The 20,935-nt window shown below is 44.2% G+C and overlaps 1 long non-coding RNA gene across 1 annotated transcript; it reads left to right on the plus strand.

Annotated features, from left to right (window-relative positions):
- The first annotated feature begins 461 nt into the window (after positions 1–461).
- Positions 462–20,504, plus strand: LOC140473388 (uncharacterized). Its single transcript, XR_011958325.1, has 3 exons — positions 462–628; positions 8,536–8,663; positions 20,056–20,504. It is a non-coding gene; the product is annotated as an uncharacterized lncRNA (long non-coding RNA).
- Positions 20,505–20,935: the final 431 nt, after the last annotated feature.

The raw sequence follows: 20,935 nt of genomic DNA on the forward strand, positions 1-20,935 counted from the left end.
ACAGCATGAACATTGACCATAACAGGATGAAATTGGCCGAGATCACAAACAGTAAAATGATGGATTTTTTTCGGTGTCTCATTTCAGTGTCAAACTGAGCGTCCCCATTGGTGTGAGCGCGGAGTCTCCTGCGGGCTCTGCTGGTCACTAAAATGTGTCTGACGGTGAGAACATTGAGCAGCAGAATCAGGAGAAATGGGACACACGGGGTTAGAATGTGGTGGAGGGACTCGATTGTGACCCAGACAATGGAGGATAGAACAGCGACTGTTACATCACAAAACCTGGGGGAGTTCATCAGCAAATACTGAGCCGTGAACATAAAATACCAGAAAATGTTCTTTAAACAGCTCAGCACAGTCACTGCTCCCAGAACCACAGCCGCCGTTTTCTCACTGCAATATTTACTTTTCAGCTTCTGGCAACAAATGGCCACAAACCGATCAAAGGTGAAAGTGACGGTGAACCAGACAGAGCAGTCAGTGGCTGCATAAAGCAGGACGGCGTGGATATTACACACGGGGACGGAGTCCAGGAAATAAAACTGTTCCCCATAAACAATGGGAATGTGTCTCAGGATCAGGTCGAGGATAATGACCAGGAGATCCGCCGCTGCCATGGCCCCCAGGTAACGTCTGACACATGGAGACAATCCACAATCTTTATAAAGCAGGACGTAGATGGTCACTACGTTAACTGTGAGGAAGGAAAACAAACCCATTATCCATCAGCCTAGAGGCAAAGGGACCCGTTTGATTGGGGACCCAGTGAGATTTTCAAATGTGTCCCTGTATTTAGGGATTTATTAAAATAATTGGAGCTGGAATAACAAATGGGAAGGTCAGAATTACTGACAAAAATGTTACATAAACCACAAGAAGCCCTCCCTCCCCAAACACACAGAGACACATCCATAAGGACAGATGGTTTCTAGAACATTCCCACACTCTCGATCACTCAAGAGCAGACACAGGTCACTCCTTACCAGTTCCTAATACGGAGGGTGGGAACTTTGCTGTCCCGAAGGATTCTCTCCCAGTTTCCAGAAGACAAACGGAGTTTGCGAATTTCTGTATTTTGGTCTAAATTGTGGTCAATCCTGTGCCGTGAAAAACGTAAATGCAGGGAAAACTTATTCACCCCTTTAATTGCCTGAGGGACCTTCGGAACAGTGTCTCCTTCTCCCTGGAACGGGATCTCTTCCCTCGGGATCTTATCATTTGTTCAATTCACTGACGTCCGTCCGTTCACAAACAATGTCAGGGACAGAACGTTCCGGGGAATGTCAGTTATAGAATGTCAGGGACAGAACGTTCCGGGGAATGTCAGTTATAGAATGTCAGGGACAGAACGTTCCGGGGAATGTCAGTTATAGAATGTCAGGGACAGAACGTTCCGGGGAATGTCAGTTATAGAATGTCAGGGACAGACCGTTCCAGGGAGTGTCAGTTATAGAATGTTTGGGGGAGAATGTTCTGTAGAGCTCCGTGACCTCTCCATCACCGTTACCCCGTACCCACCCCACCAACATGATGTACTGTGCACATGCTACATATCTGTCCAGCACCGGGAGTTGTGCAGACCACAGCAGAGCACTATTGTGTGAACCTGGAACAAAATATTCATCCAGCATGGGGAGCTGCACAGACCACATCATTGTATTATCTATAAACCTCAACCAGATAGTCTGACCAGCACAGCGACCCGTGCAGTGATCACCCGTGAATTAATCTGTAAACTTGGAGCAGTTACCCTCCCATCATGTAGGACTGTTTACACCACCCCAGTGCATTGATCGGTAAACCAGGAGCAGTTACCCTCCCATCATGTAGGACTGTGTACACCACCCCAGTGCATTGATCTGTAACCCAGGAGCAGTTACCCTCCCAGCATGTAGGACTGTGTACACCACCCCAGTGCATTGATCTGTAACCCAGGAGCAGTTACCCTCCCAGCATGTAGGACTGTGTACACCACCCCAGTGCATTGATCTGTAACCCAGGAGCAGTTACCCTCCCAGCATGTAGGACTGTGTACACCACCCCAGTGCATTGATCTGTAACCCAGGAGCAGTTACCCTCCCAGCATGTCGGACTGTGTACACCACCCCAGTGCATTGATCTGTAACCCAGGAGCAGTTACCCTCCCAGCATGTAGGACTGTGTACACCACCCCAGTGCATTGATCTGTAACCCAGGAGCAGTTACCCTCCCAGCATGTAGGACTGTGTACACCACCCCAGTGCATTGCTCAGTCACACTGTGTTAGATCCCTGCCCAGTGTGGGGGAAACTTGCAGCCCGGGCTGGAAGTGAAAGGACGTACAGCTCCCACCAATTTACCGCTCCATATCTCCATTGTATCATGACAAGGGGGTGCTGTGGGTGAGAACATCACTGCCAGAGAGAGATGGCGGGGGAATCAGTGTAAATATCACCACATGGGAGGGGTTTGGGGTATAGACAAAGAGGGGGAGACTGAGAGACAGTGTCATGGAAGGATGTGTTCCCAGGTTCAGAATGCTGAAATGTAGACACTTCGATAGCATTCTGTAACATGAGCCAGTCTACCCAGGAAAGATGGGAAAAAGGGTTATTGGTGTGAGGTGAAATGATGGAGCGTTTTGAATGAGCATTTGTTCTACAGCTTTGTAAATGGGAGTAGTTTCAACAGAATCTATGACTCACTGAGCTGATTCTAACAATAATTTGCCTCAGTGTCATTTTCATTGAGTGTGACAGAGAGATTATCTATATGAGGTCAAGCTAGATTCCTGGTGCTATCTTATCAAACTCAACTCATTGGATACCTCGCCCCCATGGTGTCCCTCTCATTGAATACCAGCCCGATTCTCCCACCCATCATGGCGGGTGGTACTCACCATTGCCCGGATGCTCCTGGATATTCTGTGATCCCTGACACTGGGGCCATCTTTGAAAGGCCAATGGGCACAGGGGTTGAGCATTCTCAGCTTGGAGCTGCGCCGCGCAGTTTACCCCGAGCATGGCAGATAAGGGGCGATGGCATCACGGTTTGTCGACAGGGGCACGGAGGTCCTGGTGGATGGGCTAGTACAGAGGGGGACCATTCTCTTTCCAGAGGCGGTCACACCACCAGACTCCCCGAGCATAGTCTGAGCTCCCCACCCAGCTCAGTGCAGTATCTGAAGTCTGAAGATATGTTCCGTAAAACAGGACAAACATCAATAACCTTACCCACTCTGTCAGGATAAGGGTCACTGCATTCTCTCTGCTCCCTCACACTCACTGCGTATCTGTTATTGCACCGACCCCCGAACAAGGCTCATGGTCCACCACACTCACTGCCGCATGCAGCACCTTCTCTCTCTCTCTCTCTCTCTCTGTCATTCTCTGTCTCTCTCTCTCTCTCTGTCACCCCGTCCACTTTACCCCCCATATCAATTACTCTGCATGGATACAACACTGTCGACAGACTCCCTCTGAAAACCTCATGATTAGCCATTATCCTCACCTGCACCATCACTAACAGCAGGGACACCCCTCCCCACCTTCCGTCCCTCATTCCCTTCCTCCCATTCCAGGAGAAACAGCCTGGAATAGGTCAGAAAGGGCCTATCCGGGTGGTGGAGTGCCCGATATCCATTCCCTTACCCCCCTCCCCCCGCCATGTGGGGAGGACACTGGTACGAGCCGGAAAGGACAGGGACACCTCGTGTGGAGATTCTGAACATCCACGTCCCACCGACTGAGTAAGGAGCAATGTTCAGTGAAGGGCAATTCTCACTTTGAACCCACTGGCAGCTCCGTTCCCCCCCCGGCACAACTTAGAAGCTATGGCCCTGATGCCATCTCCCTTTTGTGTTGAGCTGATACAAATGGAATCCCCATGGTCTCGGTGGGCAGGAGGGTGGGCTCACATCACATCGTCACCACCACCTCCCAGGAAGGGAGCACGGAGACTCCCTCCTACACCTCCTCCTCTAAACAGCTCAGATACTGAAACTAATCTGTGATAGTTACTGTTCTACCCACTTGTCCAGACATCTTCAACAATCTGTGCTCATATACACCAAGCGCTCTCTGTTCCTGCAGCCCATTTATAATGGCATAGCCTGTTTTAAACTGTCTTTCTTTATCTTACATACCAAAGTGCATCACCTCACACTGCTCTGCAATGATCCCCGTCTACCAGCGTATCACTGTCCTGTTAGAGTTCCAAACTGTCCTCCATAGACTTTACAATTCTTGCAGGTTTGGTACCATTTACAAACATTAAGATTGTCATAGTATCATAGTCCCCATGAAACAACTGAAATCCTGCCCCACACACAGGAGTGTGAGCAAGTGAAATACTGATATATTCCCATGGGCAGAGTCGAATAATGACATTCTGTCAATGGAGCAACAAAAATCCTGACATTTACTAGACAGAGTAGATGAAATATTGACAAACAGCAGACCAAGAGAAATCCGGATAGGTTCCACTTATCGACATTCATCAGGGTATAATGGGATGAAGTTGAAAGTGTGTACTGTACCTTTAAGAGAGAGTGAATGCTGCCCCGAAATGACAGCTTACAAGCACCTGTGATATGAGAGGATGGCAGACACAGTATATTGCTGTAGAGCTGGAGTCGGGTTATGAGTAGTTAAAGGATAGAGGGACTTTCAGTGTTAAAAAATACATTGTTGTTTTTATTTCAACAGTGGAATTTGGGAGTTCTCTCACTCATATTTTAATAGTTTACAAGGCGAATTGAGCATTTATTTATGTTTATTTTAAATTACCAGATGAGCTCTATGCCATGTCCTAACAATTGCTGTGCGTCTATCTGTGTGTCTCTGTGTGGGGCAGGTCTGGGTGTCTCTGTGGTGCTGAAAGTGATGCAATGCCCCCCTCTGATGGCCTCCCCATGCCACTGCACCGGCATTGGCAGAGGGTGAAAACCAACAGGGATTCATTCAGAGAGGGGGAGGGAGAGGGCAGCTGCTCACAGCACCATCCCAACTGATGTCTTATCCATGGACTGGTCTAAATGTCCTTTAAACGTTGCAACTGTCCCTGCTTTCACCACTTCCTCTGCACGTTTATTCCACACACAAAACAGATTCTGTCTAATATAATTCCCTCTCATGACTTTCGTTAATCTTTTTTCCTCGCACCTTAAAATATCGCTCAGTTTTGAATCCCCACCTCTAGGGAAAGGACATCAGCCCTTCAGCTTATCTGTTCCCCTCATTATTTTATAAACCTCTGTAAAGTTACCCCTTAACCTCATACTCTCCAGTGAAAAATGTCCCAGCATACCCAACCTCTCCTTATCACTCAATCCCTCCATTTCCAGCAACATCCAGGTTAATCTCTTCTGAACACTCTCCAGCTGAATAATATCAAGATCAATAATATCAAAGTGAACAGTCAATATATTTTATAAGTGTAGGGGACTCCAAAACTAGAGGACATAGTTGAAAGGTAAGAGGGGAAGCATTTAAAAGTGTCCTAAGGGCAGCTTTTTCACCCAGAGGGTGGTGTGCCTATGGAATGCGAGGGCAGGATGTCCAAATTGGACACAGTATTCCGGGAGAGGTCTCACCAATATCCTGTACAACCACAACATGACATCCCAATTCCGATACTCAATGGTCTGACCATTGAAGACAAGTGTGCAAAACACCTTCTTAATCACATTATCGAAATGATATGCAACTGTTAAAGAATTATACATGATGGCCGAGGTCTCCGTTCTACAACACTGCCAAAGGCCCTACGTTTAATTGTGTAAGACCTACTTTTGTTTGATTTACCAAATCCAATACCTCGCATTAATCCAAACTAAAATCCATCTGCCACGCCTCGGCCAGTAAGTGATATTACCACCTCCTCTCCTTCCCCGTTTAATTTTAAAATGCCCACCCCTCTCCAGGAGGCCTGCAATTCCGGCCTTGATTTTCACAAAGGCTCTGAGCTTGGTTTCCCTTGTGTGGTTAGAGGGAGGAGGGACAGATTGCAGACACAGTCAGTGGGGAGGAGAGGAAGGACAGTAATCAGCGGCGTGGTCTCATTTCATGGTTTTAGGCAGAGGACAGACACATGTACGAGTTGGGTTATACTGATCGGTGTTTTGGGACCAGAAATTATGGTCTTTCTCCGTGTCTGGTATTCAGTAATTAATATCGACTTGAGACCCTTCATTGGGCAGAATATGTCTGCAGGATTTCTTTCCCTAATATTGCAGACTACAGATAATAGCAATTAAAGATGTTCATAGTTAATTTCGATCTTGCACTTGTTTAACAATACAAAATGTTTTGTGTAGTTCGGTAATGGTAACCTGATTATAATAAATCCACACCGAGCTGAACGCTGCCCCTTAAAATGTGACCCAAAATCTGGGTATAGTAGTGTAGTGGGTAGTGTCCCTGCCTCTGAGCCATGGCTCTGGGCTTGATTTCAATTCCTGAAATTGTTTGGTAGTGTTCCTAGCTCTGGACCAGAAGGTTTGGATTCATGTCCTGCCTGTTGCAAAGGTATGTCACAGCATGTCATAACAGGCTGATGAACAAACACACAGGAGAATAATGCTGCAGCCGTATGGGTATTGCCAAGTGATGCTCGTGTCCCTACCTCCGGGCACAAAGGTCTAGGTGTAAATCCCACAGCAGTGTCTCCGAATACATCTGAACAAACTGATTAAACTGGTTTTAGAATTGTGACTTGATGGAAAACGAACAGGTGTCGGTGTTGAATTTCAGCATTTAGGCCCAGGATGACTGAAAGTACAGCCATTCGTGTTGATTGGAGTCACATTTCGCAGTAGTAAAGGTTTATAAAATCAGAATGGCCACGGATAGGTTGAGTCGTCAGGGTTTTTCCCCAGGTTAGTGGTGTCCAAAACTAGAGGATATTGGTGGAAAGTGAGATGGGAAAAATTTTGAAGAGGCCTAAGGGGCACCTTTTCAGACAGAGGGTGGTGTGCGTATGGAATGAGCTGCCAGAGGAAGTGGTGGAGGCTGGTACAACTACAGCATGTAAAAGGCATCAGGATGCTGACAGACCTGCCGAGCTTTTCCAGCAATTTCTGCATTTGTTAAAACAAAACATTCATTTTAACACAGGTATCTGTGTTAGCTGTCTGGATACAGAATTGGCTGGCAAACAGAAGATAGTGAGTGGTAGTGGAAGGAAAATATTCTGCCTGGAAGCCAGTGGTGAGTGGTGTTCCACAGGGCTCTGTTCTTGGGCCTCTACTCTTTGTAATTTTTTTTAATGACTTGGATGAGGGGATTGAAGGATGGGTTAGCAAGTTTGCAGATGACACAAAGGTTGCAGATATTGTTGACAGTATAGAAGCTGTTGTAGGCTGCAGCGGGACATTGACAGGATGCAGATATGGGCTGAAAGGTGGAAGACGGAGTTCAACCTGGACAAATGCGAGGTGATGCATTTTGGAAGGTCAAATTTGAAAGCTGAGTACAGGATAAAGGATAGGATTCTTGGCAGTGTGAAGGAACAGAGAGATCTTGGTGTGCAGGTACATAGATCCCTTAAAACGCCCATCCAAGTTGACAGGGTTGATAAGAAAGCATATGGTGTTTTGGCTTTCATTAACAGGGGGAATTGCGTTTAAGAGTCGTGAGATCTTGTTGCAGCTCTATAAAACTTTGATTCGAACGCACTTGGAATACTGCGTCCAGTTCTGGTCACCCAGAAAGGATGTGGATGTGGATGCTTTGGAGAGGGTTCAGAGGAGATTTACCAGGATGCTGCCTGGACTGGAGGGCTTATCTTATGAAGAGAGATTGACTGAGCTCGGACTTTTTTCATTGGAGAAAAGGAGGAGGAGAGGGTACCTAATTGAGGTATTCAAGATTATGAGAGGCATAGATAGAGTTGATGGCCAGAGGCTATTTCCCTGGGCAGAAATGGCTAACACGAGGGGTCATCGTTTTAAGCTGGTTGGAGGAAAGTATAGAGGGGATGTCAGAGGTGGGTTCTTTACACAGAGTTGTGAGAGCATGGAATGCGTTGCCAGCAGCAGTTGTCGAAGCAAGGTCATTGGGGATATTTAAGAGACTGCTGGATATGCATTAGGTCACAGAAATTTAAGGATGCATACATGAGGATCAATGGTCGGCACAATATCGTGGGCTGAAGGGCCTGTTCTAAGCTGGACTGTTCTATGTCCTGTGTTCTATGTATTCTGAATACATTAAACATTTTATGTTTTAATGACGCAGGGACATATAAACATATCTTCAAATCGACTGAGACCATTTTCTGCTCAGGGTATGGCTCTGTAAATGACAGCAGTAATGATGCACCTACATGGAACAGGAATTGTGATGGAGACATAGTTTGGACAATGTACAAGGAGACCTCACATGGTCCAGTTTGGGAGAGAATGTGATTATTGTGTGATTCAACTCAGAGAGGGAGAAAATGTCATCTGCCCGAGAAGAAATGCACTCTCTCTCCTTCATTATTCCTCATCACAGTAATGTGTACGAGCTAAAACAAAACTCTACTGTTATTATTACCATTCTTATTTTTATAGAATCCCTGCAGTGTGGAAACAAGCCCTTCGGCCCAACAAGTCCATACCTACCTTCCAAAGAGTAACCTTCCCATGCCCTTACCGTTACACTGACGAGTGCACAAAAGTAGAAATCGCTGAACAGCTGTGTGAGTAGAATATCTTCAGAAGCCGAATCACATTTTGGACAATCTCTCAATTTTTCCTTTAGTCATAACTAACAATGATATTTGGAAAAGGTTCTTTCAACTTGAAATTGCAGAGATTTTGTTTATTGTTGTGTGTGTGTGTGTGTGTGTGTGCGTGTGTTTAGAAAGGGAAATATCGGTACTTTATTTGCAATACCCAACAGTTGACCATTCATCTTTCCATCATAGTTTGAGTAACATTACTCTGGATCATAAACGTGCTATTTGAGCAGATTAAATAAACTAGCCTGACTTGTTCCTCAGATTAAATAAACTAGCCTGACTTGTTCCTAAAACTGACCCTGACCTAGTCTGACACCAATATCATCGGCCATATCACCGACCCAGTTACATTTAACATTTGTTGTGAGCAGCGGAGCAGTGGGACTAGAAAAGGAAACAGTGACCCCAAAAAGCCGGGGAACTATAGACCGGTGTGCCTGATATCAGTGGTGGGTAAGTTGTTGGAGGGGATTCTGAGGGATAGCATTTACATACATTTTCGAAGGATCAGAGTAGACAACGTGGCTTTCTGCTTGGGAAATCATGTCTCATTAATTTGGTTGAGTTTTATGTAGAGGTGAAAAAGAAAATTGATGAAGGGAGTTTGGTTGACATTGTCAATATGGACCTCAGCAAGGTGTTCATAACATTCCGATTGGTAGGCTGATGAGTAAGGTTCGGTTACATGGGATACAGAAGAAGCTCGTCACAATTGACTTGAAGGAAGAGGGATATTTTTCAGACTGGAGGCTTGTGAGCAGCAGTGTGCTGTAAGAATCAGTACTGAGTTTACAGCATTTCATCATTTATGTAAAGGACTTAGATATGAATATTGGGGCCATAGTTCGTAAGGTTACAGACAACATCAGAAAGGTGGTGTAGTAGATTATCTCAGAGTACAAAGAGACCACAATTAGATTGGACAAAGGGGCAAGGAGTGACAGATGAAGTTTAATTTAGATAAATACGAGGTTACGCATTTTTGGAAGGCAAATCAGGGCAGAGATTATACACTCAATGGGAAGGTCCTGGGGAGTAATGTGAAACAAATGGACATAGGGCTGCAGGTACATTGTTCCTTGAAAGTGGAGTCGAATGCAGACAGTGCGGTACAGAACACATTTTACAAATTTGCCTTAATCAGTCAGAACGTTGAGTATAGGAGTTGTGGTGGCATGTTGTTTCTATAAAGGATGTTGGTGAGGCCACTTTAAGAATACTGCATACAATTCGGTTGTCAGGAGAAAAGATTTACACAGATGTCCCAGGACTGGAGGTTTGAGCTTTAGGGAGAGGTTGATTAGTTTGAGGTGTTTCCCCCTGGAGTGTCAGAGGCTGAAGGGTGACATTATAGAAGTTTATAAAATCATCAGGGGCATAGATATTCTGAACAGCCACGTTCTGCTCCCCAGGGTAGGGGAGTCCAGAACAAGAGGGCATAGGTTGAAGGGGAGAGGACGAATGATTTAGAAGGGACCTGAAGATAAATATTTCACACAGAGAGTCGTGTGTGAATATAAAGCGCTGTCAGAGGAAGTGGTGAAGGCGGTTACAATCGCACATTTAAAAAGTATCTGAAAGAGGAGGGATATTGACCAAATGCTGGCAAATGAGGCTAAACCAGATTTGGTATCTGATCGGAGTGAACAGATTGGACTAACGGGTCTGTTTCTATTCTGCATGACTCTGATTCTATAAGAAGGATGACGAATAATTCTGAAAGTACCTTTCAAATCAGAATCCTCTTCACTGGAGGTTTATCATGCCTCTATGTTCACATTGATTGAAAGTTGCGTTAGTGAAAAATTTGGCAGAGAACTGAGTCAATGATAATGGGACGCAGACAGGAATTTGAGACTGAGACCCCAACCTGATCAGCCACAATCTTAGTGCCTGGTGGAGAAGTGTCAACATATGTAATGACTCACTCCTATCCCTCAATCCCATGTTCCTGTGTTCCATTCAGGCCATTAAACCTGTTAGGCAGGAGCATTTAGAGGCTAATTACTTATATAACTTGGTGCACAGAAACAGAGGAGATCATTCGGCCCTTCAAGACTGTCCCACACGCTTTGAGGTGATTTGAGTAATGTAATTGTAAAATCCAGGCTGGGTATGAAAGAGGCCCCCCATCTATAGAACATAGAACATAGAAGAATACAGCGCAGTACAGGCCCTTCAGCCCTCGATGTTGCGCCGATCAAAGCCCACCTAACCTACACTAACCCACTATCCTCCATATACCTATCCAATGCCCGCTTAAATACCCATAAAGAGGGAGAGTCCACTACTGCTACTGGCAGGGCATTCCATGAACTTACGACTCGCTGAGTGAAGAACCTACCCCTAACATCAGTCCTATATCTACCCCCCCCCCCCCCTTAATTTAAAGCTATGCCCCCTTGTAATAGCTGACTCCATACGTGGAAAAAGGTTCTCACTGTCAACCCTATCTAACCACCTAATCATCTTGTACACCTCTATCAAATCATCCCTAAACCTTCTTTTCTACAATGAAAACAACCCCAAGTGCCTCAGCCTTTCCTCAGCTTCCCCTCTCTGAAATTTGTGCACCATTTGTTGGTCATGTTGTAGACCCAACTTCACTATGAATACAGCCCACATAACTCACCAATCAATGGCTCACAACATCCTCTTGTCTCCCTGACGGCAACATTCAATAACAGAACATCCATGAAAATAACACCCACTAACTTTCCAATAACAGAATGGGAGAACATCAGAAACAGGGGCATGTCGTTTACTCCCCAAGCCTGCCTTGCCCTTCTTTAAGATCATGACTGATCTGCTCTTGGTCTCAAATCCTCTTTCATACCCAATTCTTCATCGCCCTCAACTCTCTGAAAGGTCAATAGCGATCTACCTCCTCTTCAAATACTTTCAGTCATTTGGCTCCCCGAACACTCTTGAGAAGAGAAATCCTGACATTCAATCCCACCTGTTTGAAGAAAACACTTGCTGCTCCTATATCATGGTTTATTGATATGGTCAAAAGAGGTTGAGACAAGGGTTCAGGTAAAAATAACTGGCCCCGATATCAAGGCAGTGGTTGACTTCTGTTGATATCAAGGAGCTTAGCAAAACTGGACTTACTGGGAATCAGAGTAACCTCTCCAATGTTTGGAGTCAAACATGGCACAAAGGAAGATGTTCATCATCTCAGTCCTGGGTCACCTCTGTGGGAGATCCTCAAGGCAGCTTCGTCTTCACAAACAGTTCCAGCTGCTTCATCAATGTCTCCCTCCCCCCACCCTCCCCACCATAGGATCAGAAGTGGGGATGGTCACTGAGGATTCCACAATTTTCAGAATAATTTGACGCCCCCATCAGCTTCTGAAGTGGACTGTGTCCATGTGCAGCAAGACATGGACTCCATTGAGGCTTGTGCTTTTAAAGAGTCGGGAATATTCATATAAAGGACTGTCTGACACTGCACATTGCCACAGTAAAATAAGAGATCATTCAGCACCTCACGCTGGTTACACAGGAATATGAGGAGGTCGTTCAGCCCATTGACACTATTGGAGAAGAACAGGGATAGCCCACTCAGTGCCTCCAGCCTATTATTCAGGAAGAGAAGGATTCTAGTGTGATGGGCCACACCAGAGCCCCTCGACAATATTTGAAGGTGGGAGCCGAGACTCTAATGTTTTCTTATTTTAAAGAAATAGTCAAGTGTCTGTTCCAGATGCAATGTGACCTGTCAACAACTCGGTGTGTGGCATAACACCATTTACTAAAACACGATAGATGAAATAAAACCAAAGAAAGAAGAATTTAGAATAACGTAATTATATTGGATGAGTTAACAGAATAATAGATCGAGGAACAAATACTAATGAACTGTTTCAATACAGGAAAATCACATGAACACAGCCCTTGGCAAAAAGGAATATTCAGACACTGAATGACACAAATATTTCTCCAATTCAGGATTTAAAAACAGCACCAAGAGAAAATTCATAGAGAGTAGCTGCCAGGAGACATTCACTGAAGTTTTCAACTCGGTGGAGACCCCAATAATTTTTGATGTCACTGAGAAACCAAAACCGAGTGATCCTAATCTGTGAGAGCTGGCCACACCCATTCAGGCCGCATTGGTCTTAATTGGCCAGCGTGGTAACGGTCATTCAATCTCTCTCTTAAAAGAAACCAGAACAAAATAACATCTTAAAGCTACAATATCATCACACTAGTCAGCACATCGAGCTGTCATACAGGAACCAGTGGTAACCCAATCCGGCCCTTGACCCTGTCCAATCGGACGAGGAAGAAGCCTGTCAGTTCCTTGAATCACTTATACAGGAACAGTAGGAGGCCATTCCCACCTCAATACACTTACACAACGGTGAATGAGGTAATTGATGCTGATCCTGATGAATGGCTTATGCCCGAAACGTCGATTCTCCTGCTGTGCTTTTCCAGCAAACCACTGTCTACTCTGATCTCCAGCATCGCAGTTCTCACTGTCTCCTAACTGATGCTTTAACATGATGACCAAGTAGAGCAGAGGCTGCACAGACAGACTGCTACATGTTGTTCCTCGTAGCTCCGTCTGTCATGATGCACACGTGGGACTTTAACGTGGTTTTCTAGTGGTGAGGAGGGAAGCCATATGTCTTGTGTGCAGTCTCAAGAAGGCACCTTCCATCTCCGAGAAGCCAGCCTGGTGTTCGCTATGTAGGGTGGAAGCTGGTGGGAATGGCTACCTGTTTCAGACGGAAGGTATTGTGGCTGCTGTTGGGGATTGTGAGCAACATGACGTTCAGTACAGGGCTCACAGGCCGAATGCACAATTACATGGGGAGAGTTGATTTAGGCAAATAAACTATTAGGAAGGCCACGTTAGACTGATGAATTGACTCTCTAAGTTCAAATAATGCTGATCTTGTTCATGTTGACCTTGTCTAGTGCATGTCCTGTTCAGTGTAACCTGTATTCCTTACTCTGTCCAAGTCTGTTTCCACCCTATGATCTGTCTGGCCATGCTAACTATGATCTTCCTCCACTGCTCATAAATAAAGTGTTTCCTTGTACTGAGGTACACGTGACAATAAATCAAAACAATCAATCCTGGGTAAAGTATGGAATTTCTCACCCTGTCAATTTCTCTTTTGGATGTAAGTGATCGCTGCCACTCCTCGTGTTTAACGTTAAGATTTCTTCTTCTCTCACAACTGTACTCATAAAACACTCCGCTTCTTCACTCTATCCCCATGATACCATTGCCCCTTTCTGTGGTAAGGAGATCATTCCTTACAAAGGACATCAAATCCATAGATAGTGTCCCAACCATGCTCTCAGCAAGTCCCTACAACAGCAAGAAGATGACATCACTTATGTACTTGAATAATCTTACAATGAAGGACAGCATACCATTGTCTGTATCCATTAATTACACAGGGTTTGATTCGGAGCAGTCAGCATAGACTTGTCAGTGGGAGATCATGCTTCCCAAATTTGTTAGACTTCGTTGTTGAAGTGACCAAGAAAGTTGATGAGGGCCAGGCGGTAACCATAGTCTCTATGGATATAAGTAAGGCCTTTGATAAGGTTCCACATGACAGGCTGCTCTGGAGAGTTACATCACGTGGAATGCTGGGGAACTGGCCAATTGGATGCACAGTTGGCTTGATGGTAGGAAGCAGAGGGTTTAGTGCAAGGATACTTGTCAGACTGGAGGCTTGGTCCATGGCTGTTTGTTATCTATGAATTGGTTGAGAATGTACATGGCATGATTATTAAGTTTGCAGATGAGACTAATATAAGTGGGAGCATGATCAGTGAGGAAGTTTAGCAGAAATTGCAGCAGGACCTTAATCAGTTGAGGAAGTGGGCCAAGAAATGGCAAATGGAATTTAATATAGATGCGTGATGTTTTGCATTTTGGAAACTCAACTCAAGGTAGGAGTTACATAGTGATTGGGACGGCCTTAAGGGGTGTAGTGGGCAGAGAGACCTTGGCGTTCAGGTTCACGGTTCTCTGAAAGTGTTGTCACATGTAGACAGGGCAGTGAAGAAAGCTTTTGACACACTGGCCTTCATCAGGCCGGACATTGAGTATAGAAGTTGGGAATTTATGTTGCAGTTATACAGGACTTTGGTCAGGCCGCACTTGGAGTATTTTGTTCAGGTTTTGTCACTTTGTCATAGGGAGAATTTTATGAAATTAGAAAGCGTGCAGAATAAATTCCCATGGACGTTGCCAGGACCCAATGGTCTGAGTTATAGGGAGAGGTTGGACAAGCTCGGATTTTTTCTATAGAGTGTAGGAGACTGAGGGGGGAACCTTATAGAACTGTAAAAAGTCACAACGGATATGGATAGGGTTAATTCTCTCAGTCTTTTTCCAAGGTGTAGAGAATCGAGGACGAGATGGGATCAGTTTAAAGTTAAAGGGAAGGAAAAAAAGGAACCTGAGGGGCCACGTCTTTACACAGAGGGCTGGTACGTGGATGAGCTGCCAGCAGATGTGGTTGAGATGGATACATTAACAACATTTCAAAAGCATTTGGATACGCATGTCGATGAGAAGGATTAGAAGGATGTGGGCCAACTGCAGGGAAATGGGGTTAACGTGGATAGACATTTAAAAGGTGGAGTCCAACCCCTCTGTTAATTAAAACCAAACACACAGAAAAACTCGCCTCACCTCGTAATCTGTTAAAATATGAGCGACATCGATCTCCTATATTCCACTATTTAAACAAAAATTCGCAAATTAGTTTCTTAACTTTGATAGTGAACACTGAACAACAGGTGTTCACAAATACAAGCCCTCCTTTTCTTAGCTACTTACTATCTGTTTCCAACTCTGTAAAAATATGCTGTTCTACCAACCCACATATTCAACATTACAATCTCAAGACCACACATTCTCTATCTTCCCCGCTGTGTTACTCTTCCAGCTGCTGATCTCCCTGGGTCACATTTTTTTTTCTCCAAGTAGGTTTTTCATGAACATGTATCTTTAACAAAACGTGTTTGAGATTGTCAGTTAGCACTCCTGCTCTGCAGCAGTTACTCTGTTGGATGGCAGTAGCTCTCTCCCGAGTGTTCAAAATGCTGAGTTTACTTACTCTACGTGATACAATAATTCTCAGAATTTGATTGCTTTCCAGCTGTCCAAACAATATTATTCTAATTCAGTTGGCTTCTGGTATCCTGAGCATTATTTAAACTACTAACACATCATCCCCACCTGCTTCACTCTATGCTGTGTCCTCTTCAGGTGCTGTTTAGTTCACTCACCTACTCGCTCTAATCTCTCCCTCACCTCACAGACATAATCCAAGTGTGAGATCTCCGACTTTGGTCCAGTCAATTTAGATTTAATTAAATTCAAAGGATTTCACTTCATGTACGAAGATTAACTCAAAGGAAGTAAACCGAGTAGATTTATTTGGGGCATCTTTGATGATAAGCAATTTAATGCGGCATCTTTATCCCAATTATTTGGCCAATCCTGACAGTACGCTGTTAACATAGTCTTCAGTGTCTGATGCTAACTTTTCAATGATTCCTGGGATTCAGGATGGGACGCCCTTGATTTGAAGTGCTGTCTGTCTAAGCTATCCATGTCTTCCTCAAACAGCTGAGGAGTAAAATGAGACCCTTGGTCTGACTGAATCTCTCTGTGTAGCCCACAGCGAGTAAAGAAAGCTATAAACCCCTTCCCCTCCCTTTTTGCCTTAACACTCCATAATGGAATTGCCTCTGGAAATCTGGTAGACACATCCATTATGGTCACCAAATATTAGTTTCCACTTTAACTTCAGAAAGGGGAGCTCCATAATTAATCACAACCCACGTGAAAGGTTCTTCGAATGCAGGAATTGGCAACAAAGGTGCTGGTTTTTATTGCCTGTGACTTCCCTACCATTTGGCATGTATGACATGTAAAACAAAAAATAACCACGTCCTTGTGCATTCCAGGCCACTAGAAATGCTTCTGTACCTTAGCCTGAGTCTTCTGTCCACCTAGGTGACCGCCTGCAGTTAGTTTGTGTGCTACCCATGACATGGTATGCTCCCAGTCAAACGATCTAGTGCATTTTGGCCCATTTCCCTTCTGCACTAAACTACCGTTTTTCGCCACATTCAGGTTTTTCCTGTACCGTGACATCAAACAGGGTGTAAGTTACCTGAACATCAACTCCTTTGTCTTTTTCTTTCGCTTTTCCTTCCTGCTGTAACTTATGACAGTGGGATGTTGTTACTACACAGTCTGGAAAATTCCTGGTTATATTTCTTTTAACTCCTCAGTCCCCTAGTTTTCATTTGACTTCTCCAACATAAGAGGTCTCTGCCACCTTGGATCCTATTAAATCGTTCACAAGAACAAACTGCATTCCTGGAACTGACACTCTGTCACTCACTCTCACTGTTACTTCCCCAATACTGATTTAGCACTCCAATGTGATGTTTCTGTCCCCAGCCTTAATTTCTGCTCCAATTCCACAAATTATCACGCTCTTGAGTAACATGTCAGAAAGAGTGAAAATCATTCCATATCTTGCTATGAGGGGCTGAGAGAAAGTGAGGACTGTAAATGGAGGAGATCAGAGTTGAAAAGTGTGGGGCTGCAAAAGCACAGCAGATCAGGCAGTATCTGGGAGGCAGGAGAGTTGACGTTTCAGGCACAAGTCCTTCATCAGATAACTGGGGGGTAAGGGAGGGGGAAGGGGGCTGAGAGATAAATAGGAGGGTGAGGGTGGAGCTGGGTGGGAGGTAGCATGCAAGGCGATAAGTAGATGCAGGTGGGGTGTGATGGTGATAGGTCGGAGAGAAGAGTAAAGTGGATAGGTGGTAGGAGAGCTGGACCCCTCAAACTATACAGCATTAACATCGACTTCGCCAATTTCCAAATCTCCCCTCCCACAGCCTTATGCCAGATCCAACCATTCAAATTAGCATTGGCCTCTTGAACTGTCTTAATTGTCTATCGTCCTTCCCAACTATTCACTCGATGCTCTCCTCCGACATATCACTGTCACTCCCACCTACATCTTCCTATCGCCCTCCCAGTGACCGACCCGCGAGTCCTGCTCCTACCCTCCTATTTATCTTTCCGCCCCCTTGTCCCCCCGCCACATTCCTGACGATGGGTTTATACCTGATATGTAGATTGTCCTGCTCTTCAGCTGCTGCCTGATCTATTGTGCTTTTCTGGCACCTCACTTCTCAACTTTTCGCGACAGAGCAGATTCCGTATCTAAGAAAATTATATTTTATCGTCCTCCCCTTCCCCCACCTTCTGAGTAAACTATATCCACAGAGGAGAATTCTATATAGGACCAGGCACTGACTCTGTACCTAGGCTGTGCACTCTCCTACAGCTCCTTGGAAACTTGGGGTCTTCTTTAACAGTTTCACTAATGCCACTAGCTTAGCCTCTTCTACCACATCTTTTCCCAAATTGTCTTCCTTCAACCCACAGCATGGTGTGTCCCAGCTTACTGCAATGAAAGTTCCTTTTCCCAGTGCCTTTCTTAAACCATTGACACTGTAATTTTTTGTGTTTCACACCCTAATAGTGAGAACACCTGAGGCCTTTCACTTCCTTTCAACTCCCTTGCGCTTCTTTTTTCACCTATAGTAAACTATTGTGCCTACTGTTCGCTTTGTAATGTGTGACCTCCCCTTCTCGCAGTTTCTATCCCTCACAGGATGAAAATCCTCCCAGGAGCTACACTTCATCTCATGCACCAATGCAAATTTACCTGCCATTTCTGCAGCGCTTCTCACTTCTTGAAATTTCTAATCATTCACATTAATTTTTACCATCTCTGGAAGTGAGTCTTTAAACTCCTCCAGCAGTATTATCTCACTTCGAGCCTCACAGGTCTTATCCATTTTTAAGGCCAGGACCCATCTACCAAAATTACTGTGTTTAATTCTTTCAAATTCAATATAAGCCTGACCTGGATTTGTCTCTATATTTCTGAACCTCAGCCTATATTCTTCTAGTACCAATTCATAACCAACCAAATATAGCCAGTTTGACATGGGCATAATCTCTTGACCCCTCAGCTGACAGCGTTGCAAAAACCTCACTCCTGTGCCCACCAGCATAGTCTGAACGAGCATTACCCACAAGTTCACTGGACACACCATCTGCCGAGCCATTTTGTTTTTCAAATGAAATAAAAACAGACATTGACATTTTTCTCATTGAAATATGACAATGTATTATCATAGCTGTATACATCCCGTAATCTCTATCCTCTGTCGAAGACTGAGAGGGATCTCATTAAGACGTAAACGATTATGAAAGGATTGGACTCTCTGGCAGTAGGGAACATGTTTCCACTGATGGGTGAGTGCCGAACCAGTGGACACAGCTTAAAAATACGGGGTAGACCATTTAGGACAGAGATGAGGAGAAACGTCTTCACCCAGAGAGTGCTGGCTGTGTGGAATGCTCTGCCCCAGAGGGCAGAGGAGGCCCAGTCTCTGGTTTCATTTAAGAAAGAGTTGGATAGAGCGCTCAAGGATAGTGGAATCAAGGGTTATGGAGATAAGGCAGGAACAGGATACTGATTAGAAATGATCAGCCATGATCATGTTAAATAGCGGTACAGGCTCGAAGGGCTGAATGGCCTACTCTTGCATCTATTGATTAGTCTATTCTGTTAAGTTAACTTCCTTGTCTAATTCCGAACTTCCGAATTTCAAATTCTCTCTCTCTTTTCCTCTCTTTCCCTTTCCCTTTGTTCTCTCTCTGTTTCCGTTCCTATTTTCACCTTCTAACTCCAGTTGCCATATTTGCAATTTAAGTTTTTTCTAACTCTACTGCGGTTGCCTGTTTCTCTGACACACCAAAGTGCTTGACCAACTCCATTACAATTTCAGTTTTCCTTTTGTCCCTGTTTAAACTCAATTCCAACCTATTTGCTAATTCTAAAATTATTCCTTCTTCTGACTTTGTAAACTTCCTTGCCAAATTTAGGAACCTCATTAGTAATGTTAAAAAGCAATTCTTTCATTTTTACTTTAACCAACCACAAGTTAACAAAATTAAATGAATTTTCCCAACGGTTTTATTTGAAGATGCAGGTGACTAATTGCAATGTGTTGGAATCTGCTGGGACCTTTTGTACCACAAATTTGTTCACGTCTGTCCAAGTCCCCAGCAAGGCCACAAACTGTTATGACATCAATGTCAAACCTCTCTGTTAATTAAAACAACGCACCCAGAAAAGCTCACCACACATCATAATCTGTTAAAACGTGGGTGACAGAGAACTCCTAAATTCCACTAATTAACGAAAAATAACAATTTATTTATATGCAAGTTAGCTCACTAAGCATGAATATTTGTTTTCAGATGTTTCATCACCATGACTAGGTGACATCATCAGTGACAGTCTCCGCTGAAGTGCTGGTGGTATGTCCCGTCTCTCTATTTATGGGTTTTTCTTTCTTAAGGTGGGTGATGTCATTCCCGGTTTTTTTGTTACAAGAGAAGGTAGATAGGATCCAAATTGATGCATGTATTGATGGACTTCTGGTTAGAATACTATTCCTCTAAGAACGTCCTTGCGTGTCTTAATATGTACGTGTGTTGTTCCAGTCAAAGTGATGCCCTTGTCTGCTTGTATTATGGAATATAGTGATAATGGGTCATGTATTTTGGTGGCCAGTTGGTGTTCATGTATCCTGGTAACATGACGACAGAACCATTTCAATGGCAGAAAAATGATTTTGTATACATTGTTTAATCAATGTGTGTGTGGAGATATTTTTCATATGTGCACAACATATTCTAAATGAACAACGGAGGCACAGTTATTGAAAAATGACGTACATGATGTATAAAATTTATAAACCATTAATTGATGCTCATCTATTGTGACATGTTCCCCTTCTCGTAGTGTTCCCTCCTTTTCTGGAATTCTCTACTCTAACTTCTCATTCTTATCAGGTTGTGTGTTATACATTCTTTCTTCTGGTGTCCCAACTTATTTCAATTAATCCCCTTTCTACTGGGACTTCAATATATTGGCCTGCTGGGTGCTTTCCAAAGCTAGTGTCTGTCATATTATTGGAGATAAAAGTTCTGGCATCAGACCCAACATTTGAACACATAACTCTGTTGTAATTGCACTGTTTAAAGGACCACAGCACTCAGGAATTGCCAAAACATTGAGGGATGTGCATCTACGTCTTTCAATAATCTAGTTTACTCATTTTCCACATTTCCCCAT

The sequence above is a fragment of the Chiloscyllium punctatum genome, unplaced genomic scaffold (assembly GCF_047496795.1).
Source record: "Chiloscyllium punctatum isolate Juve2018m unplaced genomic scaffold, sChiPun1.3 scaffold_590, whole genome shotgun sequence".
NCBI lineage: Eukaryota > Metazoa > Chordata > Chondrichthyes > Orectolobiformes > Hemiscylliidae > Chiloscyllium > Chiloscyllium punctatum.